This window comes from Mustelus asterias, chromosome 1 (genome assembly GCF_964213995.1).
Source record: "Mustelus asterias chromosome 1, sMusAst1.hap1.1, whole genome shotgun sequence".
NCBI lineage: Eukaryota > Metazoa > Chordata > Chondrichthyes > Carcharhiniformes > Triakidae > Mustelus > Mustelus asterias.
The window spans coordinates 60,617,444-60,641,743 of record NC_135801.1 but is presented as its reverse complement, the minus strand read 5'-3'; positions in this window follow the sequence as shown (position 1 = coordinate 60,641,743).

The window sequence follows — 24,300 nt, the reverse complement described above, 5'->3', positions numbered from 1 at the left end:
TCATATGGGTATTGGTGAGAGCTTAAACCCCATATTTCCAGGTCTTCAAGTGGCTGGAGAGCTAAGTGTTTCAGGTAGGTGTTGTAGAAGCTGCGATACAAAATGGTTACTTGGGAGCCACTGTCAAGCAAAGCTCTTGCATAAATTCCTTCTATTTGCACAGGTACATCAGAGATGGGCCCCACTAATCCTGCAGGTAACTGGTTTGAGCATTGCTTTGCTGGGGGTGGACATTGGGTGGAACGTATTTCACACGGAACCAAGCACCGTTCCTTCACCTGGCTCCTGAGAAGTTTCCCTGCTGTCTGCTTGCTTTGATCAGCTTCTGATTCACTTTCCTCAGATCCTCGGGTTCTTTGCACTCTCTCCTTGTATGCCCATCTTGCCCACACTTGCAGCAAAAGATTCCTGCCGGCAGTGGTTTGGACATTTACACTCGGGGCGACGCGTCCGAACAGCAGCTTCTGGCGCTTGCTGTACGGACCCAGTCCTTGCTGTCGTACTTTCAGATGTAGGGGTAACTGGAACGGCGCTCAACAGTCTGGCCACCTGAGAAGTCAGTTCCCTGACCTCATTTCGCAGGCTGTTCAACTCAGACGTAGCTGAGGACTGCGGTACACTGGCGGTGGCTGCGGTAGCAGTAGCTTTCACCCCTTCTCTGGCGCTGTGGTGAACCATCGTTGGTTCACCACTGGGGTTTGTTACTATGTTACTGTTGGGCTAGGGTGTTGTTACTGTGGGGGTTGTACTATGTTGTTGGGTTAGGGTGTTTACCTGTTATAAGAGTTATCATGGCACATTCCAGTGGGGTCCCGCCTCCGGTGGCGAGGTATAAGACCCCCTGCTCCGGCAGGACCCCTTCAGTCTGAACTGGTGTATTCGTGTTAGTAGTTCCCTTGTTACTTTATTAAAGCCTTCAATACCGAAGCCTTGGTTCCATGTGCTTATTGACGCGCATCAATTTAATAAAGTAAACAGAAAACTCACAACTGTGCAACAAGAAGGAAAACAGAGAGTATGGAACAGATTCTAAAACCGGATCGTCTGACACTGGACCCACGTGCGGTCGGTGCAGCTAACACATTCGACCATTGGTGGAAGTGCTTTGAGGACTACCTGGCAGCCTCGGTAGCTATCACTACGGACAGTGATAGACTCCAGGTCCTCCACGCAAGGGTAAGCGACACGATTTACCTAGCCATTCGTGCAGCTCCCACTTACCAGGGTGCCGTCGAGCTCCTAAAGAAAAGATACACTATGCCACCCAACGAGATACATGCTCGTTACCTCCTCGCTACACGACGTCGGCAGTCGGGCGAAACCATGGAGGATTATGCCAATGAGCTCCTGCAGCTTGCCAGGGGTTGCGACTGTAAGGACGTCTCCGCCGAACAGTATATGTACGACCTCGCCCGAGACGCGTTCGTAGCAGGGGTAGGGTCCTCGTACATCAGGCTTAAATTGCTAGAAAAGGGGAAACTCAACTTGACCCAGGCAATGGAGATGGCCGTGAGGTTGGAGGCGGCGTCGAAGTGCTTGGCGCTGTACCCCGAGGACCACGTGCAGTCAACGTGGTTGGAGCAAGCTCAGCTCCCTCCTCGCCCCGCGAACCCGCGCTCCCAGATCGATTCGACGACGGCGGCAGCTCCAGGTGGCCAGCGATGCTATTTTTGTGGAGGGGCCAAGCATCCACGGCAACAGTGTCCGGCAAGAACGGCAATCTGCAGCCAGTGCGGTAAAAAAGGCCACTATGGCAAAGTCTGCAGGTCCAAACCTAAAAATGGCAGTGTAGCTTGGTCTAAGTCTAAAAACGGCAGTGCAGCTTGTAACCCTCCAGAACGGAGACAATCTCCTTCGGCATCGCAGTACCCACGAGGTCCAACCACGTGCGAATCCAGGACGGCGCCATTGTGGCTGACGGAGGAGGAGGAAGACCACCAGGAGTCGCTGCGCTTGGCGCCCTCGCCCACATGCGATTCATGGGGGCGGCCATCATGGTCCACGACGACTAGGAGCGACCAGCAGGGGTCCTCAGCATCCACATCGGCAGCATGCAGCAGCAACCAGCAGGGGTCCTCAGCATCCACATCGGCAGCATGCAGTGGCGCCCAGGGGCCAACGGTGGCGTCGATCTCCCTGGATCAGACTAGGCATTACAGACTCGAACATTCTATGATGGAGGTAAAGGTTAGTGGCAGAACTGTGAATTGTCTGTTTGACAGTGGGAGCACCGAAAGTTTCATACACCCTGAAACTGCAAAAAGGTGTGGACTCCGGGTTCTCCCTGCCAAGCAGACAATTTCCATGGCATCACGGTCCCGGTCTGTACCGATCCAAGGACGATGTATGGTAACTCTTGAGGTACAGGGCACAATTTACGAGCAATACAGGCTCCTTGTGTTACCTCACCTTTGCGCGCCAATTCTCCTCGGACTAAACTTTATGGCCCACATGAGGAGTGTGATCCTACAGTACGGTGGGCCACTCCCTTCACTGGCAGTAGGGAATCAGCCGCAGCCTCCAAATTGCCCAAAGCGCCCCGCATGTAATCTATCCACCCTGAAAATTACTACACCATCCCTTTTTAAAAATCTGGTTCCTGGCTGCAAGCCCATCGCTACTAAAAGTAGGCGTTACAGCGCTGAGGACCGGATCTTTATTAGATCTGAGGTTCAGCGGCTCCTCAAGGAAGGGATCATACAGGCCAGTGCTAGTCCGTGGAGAGCGCAGGTCGTGGTAGTCAAAAGCGGGAACAAACCTCGGATGGTCATCGACTATAGTCAGACCATTAATAGATACACGCAGCTGGATGCGTATCCTCTCCCGCGCATTTCTGATATGGTCAATCAGATTGCGCAGTACCGAGTGTTTTCTACCATAGACCTTAAGTCCGCCTACCATCAACTCCCCATCCGCCCAGAGGACCGACAATATACGGCTTTTGAGGCGGATGGTCGTCTATACCAATTCCTCAGGGTTCCATTTGGTGTCACCAATGGGGTCTCGGTCTTCCAGCGTGCTATGGACCGAATGGTGGACCAGAACGGGTTGCGGGCTACCTTCCCGTACCTGGATAACGTCACCATCTGCGGCCATGACCAGCAGGACCACGACACGAATCTCCAACACTTTCTGCGCACTGCATCTCGCCTGAATCTGACCTATAACAGGGAGAAGTGTGTATTCCGTACGCGTAGGTTAGCCATCCTCGGATACGTGGTGGAAAACGGGGTCATTGGCCCTGATCCAGACCGTATGCGCCCACTCACTGAACTTCCCTTGCCCGCTAGCACGAAAGCACTGAGGAGATGCCTCGGGTTTTTTTCATATTATGCACAGTGGGTCCCCAACTACGCGGACAAAGCTCGTCCGCTCATTAAGTCCACGACCTTCCCACTTACGCCGGAGGCCCAATTGGCCTTCAAGGTTTTGAAGAGCGACATCTCGAAAGCCACGATGCACGCGGTGGATGAATCCATCCCTTTCCAGATGGAGAGTGATGCATCTGACTTCGCCCTAGCCGCCACACTAAACCAGGCAGGCAGGCCCGTCGCGTTTTTTTCCTGCACCCTTCAAGGCCCAGAAATTCGGCACTCAGCGGTGGAAAAGGAGGCTCAGGCCATTGTGGAGGCAGTCAGACACTGGCGCCATTACCTGGCAGGTAAGCGGTTCACCCTGATCACAGATCAACGATCCGTGGCGTTTATGTTCAGTAACACGCAGAGGGGCAAGATCAAGAACGATAAGATCTTGCGGTGGAGAATTGAGCTCTCCACCTATAATTACGATATTATGTATCGTCCAGGGAAGCTCAATGAGCCCTCGGATGCCCTCTCGCGCGGAACATGCGCCATCATGCAGGAGGACCGCTTGAAGGCTCTCCACAATGATCTGTGTCATCCTGGAGTCACCAGACTCTACCACTTCATCAAAGCCCGCAACCTGCCCTACTCGGTGGAGGATGTCAGGTCAGTGACTAGAAGCTGTCGGATTTGCGCAGAATGCAAACCACACTTTTATCGACCAGACCGGGCACAATTGGTCAAGGCCACTCGCCCTTTTGAGAGGCTGAGTGTGGATTTTAAGGGCCCCCTTCCCTCAACGGACCGGAATGTCTATTTTCTCAATATAATAGACGAGTATTCCCGGTTTCCGTTTGTTTTCCCCTGTGCGGACACGTCAACTGCCACCGTCATTAAAGTTTTCAGTGAACTTTTTACCCTGTTCGGGTACCCTGCTACATTCATAGCGACAGGGGCTCGTCGTTCATGAGCAACGACTTGAGGCAATTCCTGCTCTCATTCGGGATTGCCTCTAGTAGAACCACGAGCTACAACCCTAGGGGTAACGGACAGGTGGAAAGGGAGAATGCTACAGTCTGGAAGGCTGTCCTACTGGCACTGAAATCCAGGGGCCTTCCAGTCTCCCGTTGGCAGGAGGTCCTTCCAAATGCGCTCCATTCTATCTGCTCCCTCCTGTGTACGGCAACCAATGCTACTCCCCACGAGAGGATGTTCTCATTCCCTCGGAAGTCGTCCTCGGGGACCTCATTGCCAGCCTGGTTGACGTACCCAGGACCCGTCCTTCTGCGGCGCCATGTGAGGGCTCGCAAGTCCGACCCCTTGGTCGAACCGGTCCAACTCCTCCACGCCAACCCTCAGTATGCCTATGTGGCATATCCTGACGGGCGAGAGGACACTGTCTCCATTAGAGACCTGGCGCCCGCAGGGGATGTAGCAACTCCTGTCGCTCCTATTCCCCCAGTCACGAATCCACTACTCCTCATTACTTCCCCAGACGTGGCACGGTCAGCACCGGGACCAGTGCATAACACTTTTACTCCCATGTACAGCTTGCCTGAGACTCGGAGATCGGCGCCACCATCATCATCACCACCACCACTACCACCAAACGTTCCAGGATCCCCTGCACCATCGCCTCACCAGGGCCGGCCGGCCCGGGAGTCCTTGAGGGGACAGCCAGACGTTGCTTTGGAAAGAGCGCCACCACAAGCACCTGCTCCGGTTTCGCAACCGGTGTTGAAGAGATCGGCACCTGCTCCGGTTTCGCAACCGGTGTTGAGGAGATCGCAGCGTCGGTGCGGTCCTCCAGACCGTCTGGACTTGTGAATCCTGTGATTTTTCTGTTATTGTCTGTTTATATGACCTGTTTTTCGTCCACCCCGCCACCTTTTGTTCTTAAAGGAGGGGTGAATGTGGTTCACCATCGTTGGTTCACCACTGGGGTTTGTTACTATGTTACTGTTGGGCTAGGGTGTTGTTACTGTGGGGGTTGTACTATGTTGTTGGGTTAGGGTGTTTACCTGTTATAAGAGTTATCATGGCACATTCCAGTGGGGTCCCGCCTCCGGTGGCGAGGTATAAGACCCCCTGCTCCGGCAGGACCCCTTCAGTCTGAACTGGTGTATTCGTGTTAGTAGTTCCCTTGTTACTTTATTAAAGCCTTCAATACCGAAGCCTTGGTTCCATGTGCTTATTGACGCGCATCAGGCGCTAATCCAATTTTCTTCCTCTCTCACCTCCCGCATCAGCTGGAAGAAGGAAGGGGGTTTGTCCAGGGTGTGGCTCATCCTTACACGCAGCGCAACCATGTCTCGAGTGAGTGCACCCTTGACTAGCTGTTCCATCCGAGCTCGATTCATGTCTGCAGCCGTAATTCCTCCCTTAAGAAGAGCACGATGGAGAAGTTTGTCAAGGCGATATAGAAAAGCAGAGAGTTTTTCTCCTTCATTCTGGTGTGTGTGTCTGAACTTGGCCAAGATGTCGGCTCCACTCTCTGTGGTGCCATAAGCTGTGTCCAGAGCAGATAAATAATTGGTGGCCGTAGCAGTGGGAGTGCTAACTTTCAAAAATCGAACGATGTCAGCAGCAGGCCCTTTTAAACTCTCCACTATACGCTGTCTCTTGGCGGCGTCAGTGCATTGCCACTCATTGATCATCTGGGTAGCCTGCTCCATCCAGGCATCATATTCTTCCTCACCTGGGGGTACAGGTTTCAGTCCTGAAAACAGTCTCAGCTTTCTGCAGGTAGGCCCATCGGTAGACACTTGGTTGCACTTGTCCACCAGTTTGCCAATAGCAGTCGCTAGATCCATGTTCACATCCACTTTGGGAGCTTGGTTTTCTGATACTATGGCCTGAAAATCCTCCATTGACTTGCCTTCCTGTTGTAGTAGTAACAACAGCTTTGTATGGAAAGCGTCCTCTTCAGGAACAGCATCCTATGTGTCCAAGCTTTCTAGCGTATGCACAGCCCATGGCCCAGCTTCTCCTTCAATACCTACATCTGGAGGTACAGTGTCAGGGGTTAAATCAATGCTAGTCTCCACTAGTATGAACAACTGTGTGCCGGTAGAATCCCCACGGCGACCACAAATCTTGGTGCGACCAAAGACTTCCACTGTGTTTAAGACCCTAGCAATGGTCTCCTCACTAGTATCTATTGGCACATTGCTCAGTAATATGCCACGAGAAAGACTGATATTCTTTTGGCAGCTCCAGTCAGCAGCCTGAGAAAAATCCATTGTCTTAAGTGAGCTACTAACACTGTAAAACTTTTCCTGTTGTAATTACTGGGTTAACTGTTACTGACTGACGGGAAAAAAAAATTATTTGACCTGTCTGGTAAACAGGAATGATCCCAGCGGTGCCTCCAGAAATGTTCTTGAGATAAACCTTATAACGAGAAAAGGTTCGGAACAACAAGGTAAACGGAATAACAAAAAAAATTTAATAACAAATGTAATTAACAGACATAAAACAGTGAGCTCTGACCTATAACCGTTGGGGCCCATCCGTTGGTGCACACATGGGGAAACTCATCCTCAGTAACACACTTGTAGATACTGTTCCAGTTGGACTGTGTAGTCCCCACCAGTTACTCACGACACCCACACACAGAAGAGAGACACATGTGGAAGATGATGCCGCAGGAGGCAGAGGTGCCGCGAGCTATCCGTGCAGCAACGTAGGTCGAGTGCGCTGAATGCTGTCCTCCTCGGCAGTAATGAAAAGAACAGGCAGGGGAACGCCTGGCTGCCTCTCACTCCAAACCGAATTCTCACTGGGAAAAGCTTCTCTTCAAAACGTGTCTCTCTCTCTCTGCACACTCCCTGCCTTTCTCCGCAGCTGCTTCACTTCCTGGCGCCTTTTTTTTCTTCCCGCCCCCAGAGCAATCCGATTGGCCCAGCCCACATCACTCAACAAACAGCACCCTGTTCACAGCACCCACCCAGCAAACAGGACACTGAAACCCACAGGGGACAAAGAACACTGGTAAATGTCTTCCCCACAAACTTTCCTCAGTCCCTTATACGCAAGTCCAGCCATCTTCGTGTCATCCGCAAACTTGCTGATAACACCAGTTACACCTTCTTCCAAATCATTTACATATATCACAAATAGCAGAGGTCCCAGTACAGAGCCCTGCGGAACACCACTGGTCACAGACCTCCAGCCGGAAAAAGACCCTTCGACCGCTACCCTCTGTCTCCTATGGCCAAGCCAGTTCTCCACCCATCTAGCCTCTTCTCCTTGTATCCCATGAGCCTTAACCTTCTTAACCAACCTGCCATGTGGGACTTTGTCAAATGCCTTACTGAAATCCATATAGACGACATCCACGGCCCTTCCTTCGTCAACCGTTTTTGTCACTTCCTCAAAAAACTCCACCAAATTTGTAAGGCACGACCTCCCTCTTACAAAACCATGCTGTCTGTCACTAATGAGATTGTTCCGTTCTAAATGCACGTACATCCTGTCTCTAAGAATCCTCTCCAACAACTTCCCTACCACGGACGTCAAGCTCACTGGCCTATAATTTCCCGGGTTATCCCTGCTACCCTTCTTAAACAACGGGACCACATTCGCTATCCTCCAATACTCAGGGACCTCACCCGTGTCCAAAGAAGCGACAAAGATTTCCGTCCGAGGCTCAGCAATTTAATCTCTCGTCTCCCTGAGCAGTCTAGGATAGATGCCATCAGGCCCTGGGGCTTTATCAGTTTTAATGTTCCCTAAAAAAGCTAACACTTCCTCCCTTGTAATGGAGATTTTCTCTAACGGGTCAACACCTCCCTCCGAGACACTCCCGGTTAACATGTCCCTCTCCTTTGTGAATACCAATGCAAAGTATTCATTTCGGATATCCCCTATTCCCTTGGGTTCTAAGCATAATTCCCCTCCTTTGTCCCTGAGAGGTCCGATTTTCTCCCTGACAACTCTTGGCAAACATATTTCAGCAAACCTAACAGTAAACAAAGCATCAAAATAATGATGGCAGCATGCAGTATCATTCCTCCCCAGTCCCCAAAGAGACTACCAAAGGGCCACCACCCAGGGGGATTGTAGTCCTTAAATTTCTTCCCCTCAGCTCTAATTTCGTTTGCCATCTTTCCAATATGCTCCGCCAAGTTAGTGATGTCAGAAGAGTCTGGAATGTATGTACAGCACTCAGAGCCTATTAGAGCGCAGGTGCCTCCGGTAGCCGCCAACAAGTAATCTAAAGTCATTCTATTTTGGAGCGCCACCGTTCATATGGCTACGACCTCGGCTGGGATCTCTGAGATAGCGGTACGCACATCCTGTAATCCAGCAGCGGTATCATTAGCTATTTTCTCAAGAGTAGATGCCATTCGGATCAATTCTCGAGCCGCTATCGCGGTCCCATAGGAATGGAAGGCTATCATCCAAAACCATTGAGCTTCGGTTATGGCCCGTCTTGGTCTTAACAGGTGTACTTTGGGGTGGAGATGTAGGGAGTTAAAATGCCAGATATAAGGGACTACATAGGCCAAATAACAAGACCCCGACCACTCTCGAGGGAGCCATGGATAGGCGTTATAACCACAGACAAAATAGGTGCCATTGTATGCTACCATCTCCTGAAATAGCCACGGGACGAGGGGGACTGGAACTCCCTCAGTTCTCCAAGATGAATCGGCTTTAGGGCAATGGATTTTAAGCCCCATGTAACAGATTGCCCTTGCCATATCAGTGGGAAAGGTGAGGTTAACCTGCTTGATGCAGTTGCTACGGCCAACGGGCATGGTTCCATTTCTGATCAGGCAGATGGATCCCCTTTTTCGATTCTTTACAATGAAATGGGGTGGGGAGCCTGATCTGTCGTAATAGGGTTGGTAACCATTCCTAAAAGCCGATAAAGCACACCCCCCTTTCCTCAGCCTAGAGGTTACACTGCTGATGTCAACTTGGTCCTTTCTTATTCCATCCTTATTAGTCCCGTTTTGATACAAGGCCCACTCTACCATTTCCTGAAAATCGAAAGGAATAGGGAACATAGGGATCCCATCTTTGGCCTGTGATGGTACGTGTGTACAGACCCAATACTTACTTGCATTATACTTTAAAGCATACTCATAAGCCAGAGACAAAAAGGCATTAACGTGAGATAGTCCATTAAATAGTTCATTTTCCTGGCTTGCTTCCCGTTGATCCGATTGTCCTGGTGCCAGGAAAATAACCGGAAGGCTGAAGGTGATGAGAATAAACTTCATGCTTTATCAGTGGTTACTGGCGTCCACGTTTTGCAGTCTGTGAAGTGAATCCAGCGAGAGTGTCCTTGAACCTTGATTGCAGTTGGAGTCTGGAGGAGAACTTGGAACGGACCCTTCCAGCGCGGTCCCAGTTTGGGTCGGTCCCAATTCCGGATCAGAACGAAGTCTCCTATCTGTGGTCCAGGGAAGTGGTCCTGTAGGTCGGAATTTTGATCCGGTGTCCGTGGAGTCGATCCAAAGGCGCACTGTACCTGTGAATGAAGAAACTTTAAAGACGATGTTATCTGTCGGAAGTACTTCTGCATTTCATCACCCGTAATGTGTAAGTCTACGGGACCACGGGAGGAGGGTAACTGGGTAACAGTGAGGAAGGAGAAAGCTCGGGTGATGGTGAGCACCCCGGTGGATGTGCCCCTTAATAATAAGTACTCCTGTCTGAGTACTACTGGGGTGGACAGCCCACCTGGGGGAAGCAGCGGTGGCAGTGTCTCTGGAGCTGAGCCTGGCCCAGTAGTGCAAAAGGGTAAGGAAAGGAGGGTAGTGCTAATTGGGGACTCTACGGTGAGGGGGTCAGATAGGCGTTTTTGCGGACACAGACGGGACTCTCGGATGGTGGTTTGCCTCCCTGGTGCAGGGGTCCGGGATGTCTCTGGTCGAGTCCCAGAAATCCTGAAGGGGGAGGGAGAGGAGCCGAAGGTCGTGATGCATATAGGTACTGCTGACATAGGTAGGAAGAGGGAAGGGGTCATGAAAAGAGAATATAGGGAGTTAGGTAGACAGCTGAGAAAGAGGAATGCAAAGGTAGTAATCTCGGGATTGCTGCCTGTGCCGCGGGAGAGTGAGAACAGGAATCGGTGGAGAATGAATGCGTGGCTGAGGGACTGGAGCAAGGGACAAGGATTTGGGTACTTGGATCATTGGGACCTCTTTAGGGGCAGGTGTGACCTGTTTAAAAAAGACGGGTGGCACTTGAATCCCAGGGGGACCAATATCCTGGCGGGAAGGTTGGCTAAGGCTACTGGAGAGACTTTAAACTAGAAAGGTTGGGGGGAGGGAATCAAAATGAGGGGACTGAGAGCGAGGAGGTTAGCTCGCAAATAGATAAGGAATGTAGACAGGGTAAGAGGGAGGTTAGACGAGTGATGGAGAAGGGAAGTGCCCAGGCTGAAGGTCTGAGATGTGTCTATTTTAATGCCAGGAGTGTAGTGAATAAAGTGGATGAGCTTAGAGCGTGGATTGCTGCTTCGAATTGTGATGTGGTGGCCATTACGGAGACTTGGATGTCTCAGGGACAGGACTGGGTGCTTCAGGTGCCGGGTTTTAGGTGTTTCAGGAAGGACAGGGAGGGAGGCAAGAGAGGGGGGGGGAGTGGCACTGTTGATCAGGGATAGTGTCACGGCTGTAGAGAAGGTGGACGCCGTGGAGGGATTGACTACGGAGTCTCTGTGGGTGGAGGTTAGGAACAGGAAGGGGTCGGTAACTTTGCTGGGTGTTTTCTATAGGCCGCCGAATAGTAACAGAGATGTTGAGGAGCAGATGGGGAAACAGATCCTGGAGAGATGTAGGAATAACAGAGTTGTCGTGATGGGAGATTTTAATTTCCCAAACATAGATTGGAATATCCCTAGGGCTAGGGGTTTGGAAGGAGAGGAGTTTGTCAGGTGTGTCCAGGAGAGTTTCCTGACACAGTATGTGGATAAGCCTACTAGAGGAGAGGCTGTACTTGATCTGGTGCTGGCTAATGAACCTGGACAGGTGGAGGATCTCTCGGTGGGTGAGCATCTTGGGGATAGCGATCATAATTCTATCTCCTTCACGATAGCATTGGAAAGAGATAGGATCAGGAAGGCTAGGAAAGTGTTTCTCTGGAGTAAAGGGAAATACAGTGTCATCAGGGAGGAAATTAGACGGGTAAATTGGAAGGAGGCATTCTTGGGGAAAAGTACCGAAGGAAAGTGGAGGATTTTCAAGGAATGTTTGTCTGGAGCTCTGCATGACAACGTTCCGATGAGACAGGGGGGTGTTGGTAGGGTACAGGAACCGTGGTGCACAAAGGTTGTGATGAACCTGGTGAATAAGAAAAGAGAGGCGTACAGAAGGTTCAGAGAGCTAGGAGGTGTTAAGGATTTAGAGGAGTATACGGGATGTAGGAAGGAGCTTAAGAAGGAAATTAGGAGAGCGAGAAGGGGTCATGAGAAGGCCTTGGCGGGTAAGATTAAGGAGAATCCCAAGGCTTTCTACAAATATGTCAAGAGTAAAAGGATGAGATGTGAAGGCATAGGACCCTTAAAAGGTGAAGGGGGGAAAGTTTGTGCGGAACCGTTAGAAATGGCGGAGGTGCTTAATGAATACTTTACCTCGGTATTCACGGTGGAAAGGGATCTGGGTGGTTGTACTGCTGGTTTGCGGTGGACAGAAAGGATCGAGCATGTGGACATAAAGAAAGAAGATGTGTTGGAACTATTGAATGGCATCAAGGTTGGTAAGTCGCCGGGACCGGATGGGATGTACCCCAGGTTACTGTGGGAGGCGAGGGAGGAGATTGCGGAGCCTTTGGCGATGATCTTTGCATCGTCGATGGAGACGGGAGAGGTTCCGGAGGATTGGAGGATTGTAGATGTGGTCCCTATATTCAAGAAAGGGAACAGGGACAGCCCGGGAAATTACCGACCGGTGAGTCTAACCTCAGTGGTTGGTAAGTTGATGGAGAGGATCCTGAGAGACAGGATTTATGATCATCTAGAGAAGTTTAGTATGATCAAAAGTAGTCAGCACGGCTTTGTCAAGGGCAGGTCGTGCCTTACGAGCCTGGTTGAGTTCTTTGAAAATGTGACCAAACACATTGACGAAGGAAGAGCGGTGGATGTGGTCTATATGGACTTCAGCAAGGCATTCGATAAGGTCCCCCATGCAAGACTTCTTGAGAAAGTGAGAAGGCATGGGATCCAAGGGGCTGTTGCCTTGTGGATCCAGAACTGGCTTGCCTGCAGAAGGCAGAGAGTGGCTGTGGAGGGGTCTTTCTCTGCATGGAGGTCAGTGACCAGTGGAGTGCCCCAGGGATCTGTTCTGGGACCCTTGCTGTTTGTCATTTTCATAAATGACCTGGATGAGGAAGTGGAGGGATGGGTTGGTAAGTTTGCTGACGACACCAAGGTAGGTGGTGTTGTGGATAGTTTAGAGGGATGTCAGAAGTTGCAGCGAGACATAGATAGAATGCAAGACTGGGCGGAGAAGTGGCAGATGGACTTCAACCCGGATAAGTGTGTAGTGATCCATTTTGGCAGATCCAATGGGATGAAGCAGCAGTATAATATGAAGGGTACCATTCTTAGCAGTGTAGAGGATCAGAAGGACCTTGGGGTCCAGGTCCATAGGACTCTTAAATCGGCCTCGCAGGTGGAGGATGCGGTCAAGAAGGCGTACGGCGTACTAGCCTTCATTAATCGAGGGATTGAGTTTAGGAGTCGGGAGATAATGCTGCAGCTTTATAGGACCCTGGTTAGACCCCACTTGGAGTACTGCGCGCAGTTCTGGTCACCTCATTACAGGAAAGATGTTGAAGCCATTGAAAGGGTGCAGAGGAGATTTACAAGGATGTTGCCTGGATTGGGGGGCATGCCTTATGAGGATAGGTTGAGGGTGCTTGGTCTCTTCTCCCTGGAGAGACGAAGGATGAGAGGTGACCTGATAGAGGTTTACAAGATGTTGAGAGGTCTGGATAGGGTAGACTCTCAGAGGCTATTTCCAAGGGCTGAAATGGTTGCTACGAGAGGACACAGGTTTAAGGTGCTGGGGGATAGGTACAGAGGAGATGTCAGGGGTAAGTTTTTCACTCAGAGGGTGGTGGGTGAGTGGAATCGGCTGACGTCGGTGGTGGTGGAGGCAAACTCGTTGGGGTCTTTTAAGAGACTTCTGGATGAGTACATGGGATTTAATGGGATTGAGGGCTATAGATAGGCCAAGAGGTAGGGATATGATCAGCGCAACTCGTGGGCCGAAGGGCCTGTTTGTGGTGTGGCTTTCTATGTTCTATGTTCTATCTGCGTGGGCGGACTTGTATTCGTATCCCAGGGTGTCTTACTTGGTTTACCGTAAACTATCTCTGCGGCCGATAGTCCAGTGGTAGAGTGGGGTGTTATCCTCATGTGGTAGAGGGCTAAGGGTAAGACTTTTAACCAATTTAGGCCGGCTTCAGATGTTAGCTTGGCTAACTTAGCTTTAAGGGCCCCATTGGCTCTTTCCACTATCCCTGCCCCCGGGGGGTGGTAGACACAGTGGAACTGCTGCTGAATGTGTAATATGTCACACAGTTCCTTATTAATTTTCCCTACGAAATGGGGGCCATTGTCTGAGCTAATCCGTTGGGGTATACCGAACCTCGGTATTATTTCTGTCAATAACAACTTCCCTACTGTCGAGGCTTTATTATTTGTAGTTGGAAAAGCCTCTATCCATCGACTAAATACATCAACAATTACAAGACAATATTTATAACACTGCACACGCGGTAATTCAATAAAATCCAGCTGAATACAATCAAATGGGCCACCCGGCAAGGGTGTTTTCCCTGGTGAACACTTTACGCCTTGGGCAATGTTATGTTTTTGGCATGTTAAACATGATGCTATTCGAGACTGAGCAGCCTTGCCTAATCGAGGGTGCCACCAGGTATGAAGCAATATTCCATTCATTCCCTTCTTGCCAAGGTGGGTGTCAGAGTGTAAACAATCGAGCAGTAACGGCAGTAATGCATCTGGTATACAAACTTGGTCTGCTGGAGTGACCCAGAGACCTTTTGACGCAGAATGCGAACATCCATGCGTCTTCCAGAGATCTTTTTCAGAAGCAGGGGCATCCCCCTGTAAGCGCTGAACAGTGACTATATCTGGCTTGCCCAGTGTGTTCAAAGAAGGCGAGCGATTTATCGGCTGCTGATTCATGGAGGGCACTATGTCAGTTTGGGCCGTCGCAGCCTTTTTTGCGGCATGGTCAGCCCTGTCATTGCCCCTAGTTACTGCCGAGTCGTCGGCAGCGTGGGCGGTACATTTAATGATGGCCAGTTGTTTAGGGAGGAGGATGGCTCGTAGAAGGTTGTGGACATAAAGGGAATTTTGGATGGGGCTTCCAGAGGACGTGGGAAACCCCCTCTGGGCCCACAGTTGACCAAAATCATGAGAGACTCCGAAAGCATAACGAGAGTCAGTGTAAATGTTTGCAGATTTTCCGGCAGCCAGGATACAGGCACGGGTAAGGGCAAAGAGTTCAGCCTTTTGCGCGGAGACCGAAGGGTCAAACGCAGCTGATTCCAGTGTTGACGTACTGTCCACAATCGCACAGCCAGAAAGGGGTGTCCCCGAGGGCGAGAGGGAGGAACTGCCATCAACAAACAGGGTAAGGTCGGGGCAGGGGAGGGGGGAGTCCGTAAGATCCGGACGAGGGGATGTTAGAAAATGATTTCTAAGTAAACAATCATGTGGGGGCTCCGGGAGTTCGTCTGGAGGAGCGGTCAGGAATGTGGCAGGATTAATAGTGGAGCAGAAGGAGAATGTCAAGAGGGGGTTATTAAGAAGTGCAACTTCGTAACGACTTAACCGAGCCTGGGTTAGATGCTGAGTCTGATGGGAGGTAAGAAGGGCCACCACAGCGTGTGAGGTAAAAATGGTGAGCGGCTGGTGGAGGGTCATATTAGCAGCTGCCGTCACCATAAAATAAATCGCCGGGAGGACCTGTGAGCAAGGGGGAAGACCTAGGGCAACGAGTGGAATAGTATGCAATGGGCCGTCGGCGGTCCCCGTGAGTTTGGGTCAGCACCCCAGTGGCACATCCTTCCATGACATTAATGTAAAGCTGGAAGGGCCTATCATGTAGTGGCCTTCCCAGAGCTGGGGCTGCGGCAAGGGCTGACTTTAGTTCCCTAAAAGCTGTCTGTTGTTGTTCTGACAGGGCAAAAGTTTTTGGAGCCTTGCAGGAGACAAGGGAGGTCAGGGATTTGGTTAAGAAAGTAACATTAGGCAGCCATTGTCTGCAATAGTTAACTAGGCCTAAAAAGGCCCTCATTTGCTTCGGAGTGGTGGGCAAAGGAGTCGCGAGGATAGGCGAAATGCGTTCGGGGGTAAGGGAGCGCTCTGAGGCACTGAGAAGGGTCCCTAGGAATTGGACTTGCTGTTGTGTACATTTAACCTTTGCGGCCGGGACAACATATCCCCAAGAGTGGAGTGCATTCAGGAGTCTGTTTGTGTCTACAATGTTGGCAGACTCCGAGGGGCTAGCCACAAGCAAATCATCAACATATTGGATGACTGTAGATCCATCAAGAAGCTCCAGACTTTGGAGTTGTTGATGTAGGGTTTGGGAAAAGAGGGTGGGGGAGTGAATAAAGCCCTGTGAAAGACGTGTCCAAGTGTATTGTTGGCCTCGGAAGGTGAAGGAAAACAACTATTGGGATTCTTTAGCCAATGGTATGGCAAAGAACGCGTGTTGTAAGTCTACCAGGGTGGAAACGCAGGCATCTGGGGGGATATGGCCGAGGATAGTGGCGGGATTTGGGACTATGGGATGCAGAGATTTAACTATTTTATTTATCTGATGCAAGTCCTGGACCAACCACCATTCCTTGCGTCCTGGCTTTGGGACCGTTAGAATAGGAGTATTACAGGGTGATTGACAGGGGACCAAAATTCCTTGTTGTAGGAAAGATTTTGCTAGGGTGATGATACCTTGTTCCGCCTCAGGTTTGAGGGGGTACTGAGGTATTGATGGAAGGGATATCCCAGGAGTAACCTGTACTTTGACTGGGGGGACAGGTGTAAACCCAACCTCAAGTTTGGAAGCGGATCAAAGGTCTGCGGAGGGTTCGTCAGAGAGGTGGTGAAGGGACTACAATAGTATGTTAGGAGGCCATCAGGCAACTGTTGTGGGGCGCCTTTAATAGTGAGGTTTGATTGTTCAATCAGCCGGCGCGCTAGAAACCCTAAGGACTTGGCTCTGTACCCTGGATTAACGGTCAAAATAATGTGGGGGAACACGAGGCCCGATTGGTGCCAGAGGTAAGGCAGGACTCCTACAAGAAAGGCTGACCCTTCCTTTCCTTCGATAAAGCCCGTGACAGTGACGGGCATAAGGGAGTCAATGTAAGGGGCATAAATGGCAGCCAATTCCAAGGAGACTCCAGTAGGATCGTAACATAGAGTGACATGAGGGTGGGGGATTTGCAGGGGAGGCGTAAAATCTTGAGGGGTTAGGTCGATCGTCCACCATTGTGGAGACCTGTGAACCCAAAATGATCGCTTAGTTGATTCACTCCTGACACCGATGCCCTCGTTGAGGCAAAGGATTTCAATCTGGAGGGGGCACAACACGTCCCTCCCAGCTAGGTTAATTCCTAATTCTGGGGTTTGGGCGAATGGGACAACGCAGGTCTGGGGGCCGAACTCCACTGTCAGAGGGTCGGTCAAGGGGTAGGCACGTTCCTGCCCTGTGAAGCCACTAAGGTTTACTGAGACAGGTGAAAGTTGAAATCCGTGTTGCCGCATACAAGAGGCATCCATTGTCGACGTGGTGGCTCCCGTGTCAATCATAAAAGGAATAGTCCGACCCTGGACCACCAAGTCAATCATGGGCTCATCCTCAGGATCTTTTGTCAAGACTGGTAACACAAGGGAGGAGGATAGTCATCCCGAAAACGGATTTGCCGTGGAGAATGTCTGTCTCCCTCTTTAAGGTCCCCCGTAAGACTGGTTGTGGGGACAGTATGCACGGTCAGAGGCTCCACAAATGAAACATTTTCCGTCATTGCGGAGTGGTCCCCGTCTGCCAGGTTGAGGCAAAGTCGCCCCTCGTGGCGCATATGGTGGTCCGTACGAGGGAGTAGTCGGGCCATTTGGGTGGGTCACGTATCCGTAGCCGTGTGAATCTACCCAACCAGGGACACAAAACTGGGGCTCCATTTGGTGTGCCGTTGGGTCGGGTTTGCAGGGAGGAGGGGGGCGCGGTGGTCTTTGAACCAGTTCTTGTTTTACCTTGGTAAAATGTTAGGGCTCGACGCCCTAACATTAGTAATACGTAATCCAGTAATATGTTGGGGCTCGACGCATTTGGTTTCTTGTATTATCAGGCCGGTCCATATTATTGATACGGACGTAAGCAGCTAACGGTTCGAGGATACATTGCAATAAGAGGGCATTGAATTGAGGTGAAGCATGACCCTCATTAAAATTAGCGTCCCCGGCAAAGGTGGCATAGGTTGAACAGAATCGGTCCGAATAATCTGGACTATCCTCGCCGGCTTTAGGCTTACACTCAGCACTGGAGTGATATCCACCGGTTGCTGGAATGTCCGTTTGAGTGCCTCTCTGATGACCCTTATCTGGTCTGCGGGCGCGACAACCAAAGCTGAAAAGTCCCGGGGTGACTGGTCATGTAGGTAACCTTTCCATTTGGTGCACTCAGTGGGGGTAAGGGCCATACAACATGGACTAAAAAGGTCTTGGGGAGTAGCCTGGTACATCTGAATGGTCTTTATAATGTAGTCCAAAAAGTCTTCCGGGCTGGTTTTTTTATCGGGAGCATTTGACATTATAAGACACATTTCCTGGGGTTTCCAAGGGGTGTAAACCTCCATAGTGTTAGGACCATTCGCTCCCAGATTAGGGTTGGGGACCATACGGTTAGGGAATTGACGGTTGCGACTTTTAGGCGCCTTTCGAGGATTCTCGTCCTCAGTTTCCCACACATCGTCCCCTTCCTCCTGAGAATCAGGCGTATAGTATTCTCCGTCACTACTCTCAGTGTCACTACGAAATGTCACTTGAGATTTTGTCTGGTTTCCTCTATGGGTTTTAAAGGGATCCTCTCTTTCTCTTTCTAGCCAATTGACAGCCTGTTTTTTGTTCTTTCTCCTCTTCTTCTTCTTTTTGGATCTAGTTCTAAAGGCAATTGGACGAGTGTATGTTTCTGAGGCAGGGTCTTCATTGGGAGGACGACTTACAGGTGGGGTCGGATTCGGCACGGCAGAGGCCTGCGTCTGGGCAGGGGCGGTAGTCCGAGGGGAATAGGGCGGCGGCACGATGGGCGTAATTGACTGTGGAGTCTTACTTACTTGAGTTTGGGACAGGGGTTGAGTTGGTAAAGAAGGATACAACAATTGGGGTGGAAGTTGGGGAGCGGTCGGAGTTCTGGCCTGACTTCCTCAATCCTCCTCCTCTTGTTGTTCATCGGTGTCTGTACTTTGGAACAACATTGGCAAGCCACATATGTTAGGAGGTACCCCTGGTTTTTTATCTTTTCTTTGTTCGACTTGGTGCTTTAATCCTTTTTCTCAGTCTCGCCTCTCTTTTTCTATTTGCGCAATATCCTGTTTGGCTGCGTCATATTTTTCACATTCCCACTTCAACACCACCCAAGTTTTGGGTATTCCTTCACCGTCACATTCACTGATTCCTCTCCTACGCGCATTATTTGCCCAACTAGCCAATTTTGATTCCTCATTTAATCTGGCGGCTTTCTTCGTCCACAATGACATTAACATTTTCCATTTACTTCCCGCATCGCGTTTCCAAATTGCCTCCTCTGCTTTAATACATTTGTCCAAATCCCAAGTTCCCCCTAATGGCCAATTTTCATCTCCCAATTTTTTGTTTAAACACGCCGACAAATGTCTGAGTCGCTCCTCGTCTTTTGGGTTCTCCCGACACATCTTATATAAAGGACTCCCATCCCCTGACTTATCCAAAATTTGACCCATTGTTAGAAGACTTTGACCACTCGTGTTTCACGATTTTCGGTGCCTTTTTGTCTCTACGCCCACTTCATGGTAAAATTGTCCCCATGGTGGAACTTGGTTGGAAATAAGATTCAAGGAGATTACTAAATCTTGTTTTCATCTGAACATTGCACAGAATTAGAGGAATTCCCTTTGGAAGATAATGTCAAAATTATAATCGCAGGAACTAAAAACCTGACAGTCAAAAATTTGGGAAAATATTTCAAAATATGGATGGGGGGATATTAAGTCTTAAATTGGTGCCCCTTTATTCTGAGACGATGCCCTCTGGTCTAGACTCTCACATGAGAAGAAAGATCCTCTCAGCATTTACCTTGTCAAGGCCTTAAGAATCCCATCGGTTTCAATGAGATCACCTTTCATTATTCTAAATTCCAATGAGTCCCAACCTGTTTAACCTTTCCTCATAAGAGAAGCCCTTTATACCGGGGATCATCCTAGAGAATCTTCTCTGAACTGCCTCCAATGAAATAATACCTTTCCTTAAAGAAGGGGACCAAAACTGCTCGAGATGTGGTCTCACCAGTACCTTGTACAGTTGCAGCAAGAGTTCCCTACTCTTATACTCAACCCCCTTGAAATATGGGCCAACATTCCATTAGCCTTCCTGGTTACCTGCTGCAGTTTTGTGTGAGCTTTCTGTGTTTTATACACAGGTTCCCCCAAGTGCTCAGGAACCACTAAACAGTGAGGGGAAAAGTGCTGACCAACATTCTCTTGCCAATGTTGCTACTGGGGGGAACTTCTTTTGTTAGTGAGAATCACCTTGGCTTTAAATGTCAGTTGTAACTGAACAGCGGACATGTTGAAATTCCTATGCCAATCCAATGCTTTCAAAAGTAGGTGGATTTAAAAGTAGAAATGGATATCCATCCCAACACTGATGGTAACAGAGTGGAGAGCAGATGGATATTGTCAGCTATGAAATACTTCCATCACCAGAACACAAGAATGTAAAATACAACCCAGATTATTATATTTTTTAACTTTAATATATTGAAATATTCAGTTACATAGTCAATTGAACCTAAAATAAAAGCAAAATACTGCAGATGCTAAAAATCTGAAATAAAAACAGGAAATGCTGGAAAAGCTCAGCAGGTCTGGCAGTATCTGTCAAGAGAGAAACAGAGGTAATGCTGAAATGCTCCCATCTCGCCCGCCCCAGGAATCGTAGCGCGAGAGACAGAAAATCCATCGGATCATCTAAGGGTCTGTTGAGCTTGGAATTTCCAATCTTGGGGCACACACACGGCCGGAAAATCCCGCCCAATGTTTCCGGTCCAATATGATTCTTCTTCAGGGCTAAAGAGAGGTAGGAATGTGATGGGTTTTATGCTGTTGAAAAAGGGTGGAGGGGCAAGAGGAGAAAAATAGAAAGGCATGGATAGGTTAGAGAGCAGGAGAGATTAGTTGGCAAAGATTTCAGAACACACAAGCCAAAGGGAGTGGTAATTATTGTATTATTAGAAGAAGGGATGGGGCCAGAGGGAAGGGGAGGAGAGGAAGGATCTGGAGGGGTATCAGTATTAATAAGGTATTGGAGCTTGCATTCCTTAACACCTGAAAGGAAGAGAAAAAATTTATTGTTAAGGTGACAAATGAGACAAAGAATGAGGTGGAGCTGGGGACAAGGTTGAGTTGGTGCTGTTGGAGAGAGGTTGGGTATGTGCATATTGTAGTGCATGGCACCGAGTATAGATCTCAGGGAGCAGTCTGATGCAATGATTATTGCATTGAGCCTATTTGGCCTGAATACCTACTTTAGAGTTCTCACTCCTCAAGCCTTCACAGGTTCATCTGGTGGTCCCACATGTGTGGGTGTTGAGTGACGTGTTGCAGCATAACGACCAAACAATGCCCACCCAGGTTTTTGAGTGAGAAGGGGTACATTTGTTTACCCTTGGCAGGTGCATGCATTGCATGTCTGGCGTACTTGCCACTGCAGCAAAGACAAAGGCCAAGATTTTCCATCCTCGCTGCGACAGGTTCCACAGCAGATGCTGTGGGCCATTCAAATCCCCATTGACTTAAGCAGGACTGGAAGGTCACTGGGTTCGTCCAGTTCCACCGGAAGTCAACGGGTTTTTGGTTGGGCTGCCAAATCTCCTGTGGAGTGTCCCACCACGATGGAGCTGGAAAATCTCAGCCAAAGAGTCGATAGTTACTTCCAGTACTCCATTGGTAATTGGTCATTCAAAATCTAAAAAAAATGTTTCCAAATCTTCAGGGATTCAGGCAAAAATCCAGACCTGAACCTTCAGATGGTCCTCACGTCAGTCCCTGGGTGAGCTGGGGCGCCTCTTCACCCCAAAAATATCTGGGCTCATCATTCAGCAGGCCTCAATTCAGGTGCAGGGAGTTCCGATTTCAAAATCACCACCATGATCTTGTTTCCAGCCTTATGTCAGTAACCTTGTTTGAGGCAGATGGAGATGTTGTTCCAAAAGGCCATTCCAGGTTCTTTAGAATACCTGGGTCCCAGTTCAGTTTCTGACTGTCTGGCTGTACTCACAGCAAGACTATAGCAGGGGTATGCTAGAACAGTCACTTATTTTCATGGCTTAAGAGCAGTCATTCCAGATGACCCAGGAGTGGATGTGGGGAACAACATGGGGAGTCCAGTCAGAGGTCATCAGTTTTGGCAAAGATTGCTTTGGTGTATTCCAACTCTTACGTCAATGTGTGTCAAATGTTCATTCCCATGATTGCAGATATTCTAAAGTACCTGGAATGACCTTGTGAGACCAAAATCTCCATCTGTCTCAAACATGATAGAACCTTAATAGGAATCATAGAATCACTACAGTGCAGAAGGAGGCCATTTGGCCCATGGAATCTGCACCGACAACAATCCCAGCCAGGCCCTGTCCCCATAATACCGTGTATCTACACCGTTAATCCCCCTGATACTAATGGGCGGCACGGTGGCACAGTGGTTAGAACTGCTGCCCCACAGTGCCAGGGACCCGGGTTCGATTCCCGGCTTGAGTCACTGTCTGTGTGGAGTTTGCATGCTCTCCCCGTGTCTGCGTGGGTTTCCTCCGGGTGCTCCGGTTTCCTCCCACAGTCCAAAGATGTGTGGGTTAGGTGGGTTGGCCATGCTAAATTGCCCCTTAGTATCAGGGGGATTAGCTAGGGTAACTGCATGTGGTTATGGGGAAAGGGCCTGGGTGGGATTGTGGTCGGTGCAGACTTGATGGACTGAATGGCCTCCTTCTGCACTGTAGGATTCTATGATTCTATGATTCAATTTAACTTGGCCAATCCACCTAACCTGCACATCTTTGGAGTGTGGGAAGAAACCAGAGCACCCAGAGGAAACTTACCCAGAAACGGGGAGAATGTGCAAACTCCACACAGACAGTCATCCAAGGCCGGAATTGAACCTGGGCTGTGAGGCAGCAGTGCTAGCCAATGTGCCACCGTGTTGCCCACAGTGATAAGCTTGTTGATGTTCACTTGCAGCAGGGAATAACTTTCTACAGAGATGTTCCCACTTGGGTTGCCACCTCCTTTTGGACTTATTCCTGGATGTTTGGTCACATTGCAGTCACTGAATCTGCAAATGTTTTGTACTTACTTTGACATCAGTGCTCTGCTGAGGTGCCAATGATTGCCATTGAAGGTTGTAATGCCAACACTTGAGTATGATAGTGTCAAACTTTATTAGAATGCATTGACTGTTACACTGAGGATCTAACACTTACCTTAGATTCATCACAGCAGGACCTTTTTTTCTAACCTGGGGGCCAGCTTCTCTCTATCACTTGGCTTGTCGAATGGGCATGAATTGTACCGTTCCTGCTCACTGCCAGTGAATGAGGCAGAATGTTCCAGACACAGTGAGATTCCTCATGGCTGGTATAGCTCCACCATTGTAACTTCACAGGAAGCGAGACAAGCAGCTTCTCCAGTGAACATAAGGGCGATGAACCAGCCATGAGGGGTAGTCCAGTCCAGGAGAATCAGTCAATAGATTGAGGCATGAGGCAGACAGCGTGGCAATTGACAGGTTGAGTTGAGCAGCAGAATTTACATTTTAAATGGACAGAGAGGTCAAAGGTGCAAACCTCAGTTTCTCCTAGGTAAACAGGAACTGAGATATCAATCATATGTTCCCAGGGACTTCCAGGAAATTCAAGAGGCTTGGCATCCGAGGATGCAGGATAGATAGGTTTAAAAATCAGATCTCAGGAAGGATTTAGTTTGGTTCTTCTCAGAAAAGAATGCTATTTTATCAAAGGATTTAAACAAAGCAACCCACCCACCTGTAGGCTTAAACCCCCACAGCAGCACAATACTTGGCCATGGAGGTTTGTTGGTAACATTCCATGTGCCTCAACTAAAATTTTTAAATAACTGTGCACCCAGACCTTAGACCACAGGAATTCCAGATGCTCCATTTTGTGCAAACTTAGTGATTTTGTTTTACTCCATCAAAATAGATGCGTTAGAGAAGAAATGAGCCAGAATTTTATGCTCTCCCACCCCAAATTCCAGCCATCCCTGCCTCCTCCCCCCTCCCCCCACCTCCAGGACTGGGCTAGCACGTACAAGGCATAAAATTAAGTGGGATAGCAGGAGGCACCCACCTGCTCATTTTGGCATTTTAACAATAGGATAGGTGTTAGGTCGCTCACGCGCCCTTGGGCCAATTGTGATGCAAAATGCCCAATTGCTCCTCCCACCACTGCAGGTATTTTACCAGCAGCAGAGGGTGCCCATGCCACATGGCAAAGCTGATGGCCTGGCTGCAAGCGAGTCCCTTCCATTCAGGCACGCTCATGGGAGGGCCCCTCGGTGAAAAGGGCATCCCTCGTTTGAACCTCACTCCCAGCCTCCCATCCACCGCTGCTTCTCACAACACTTCACTGGGGTTTGCTTGACTGTCCCTGGCGAGGGCAGCCTAGTTTCAAGTTTGGCAACAGTATTGCTTAGGGACTCACTGCAGTCCCAGCAGTGGTGACCATTCCAGGATCTG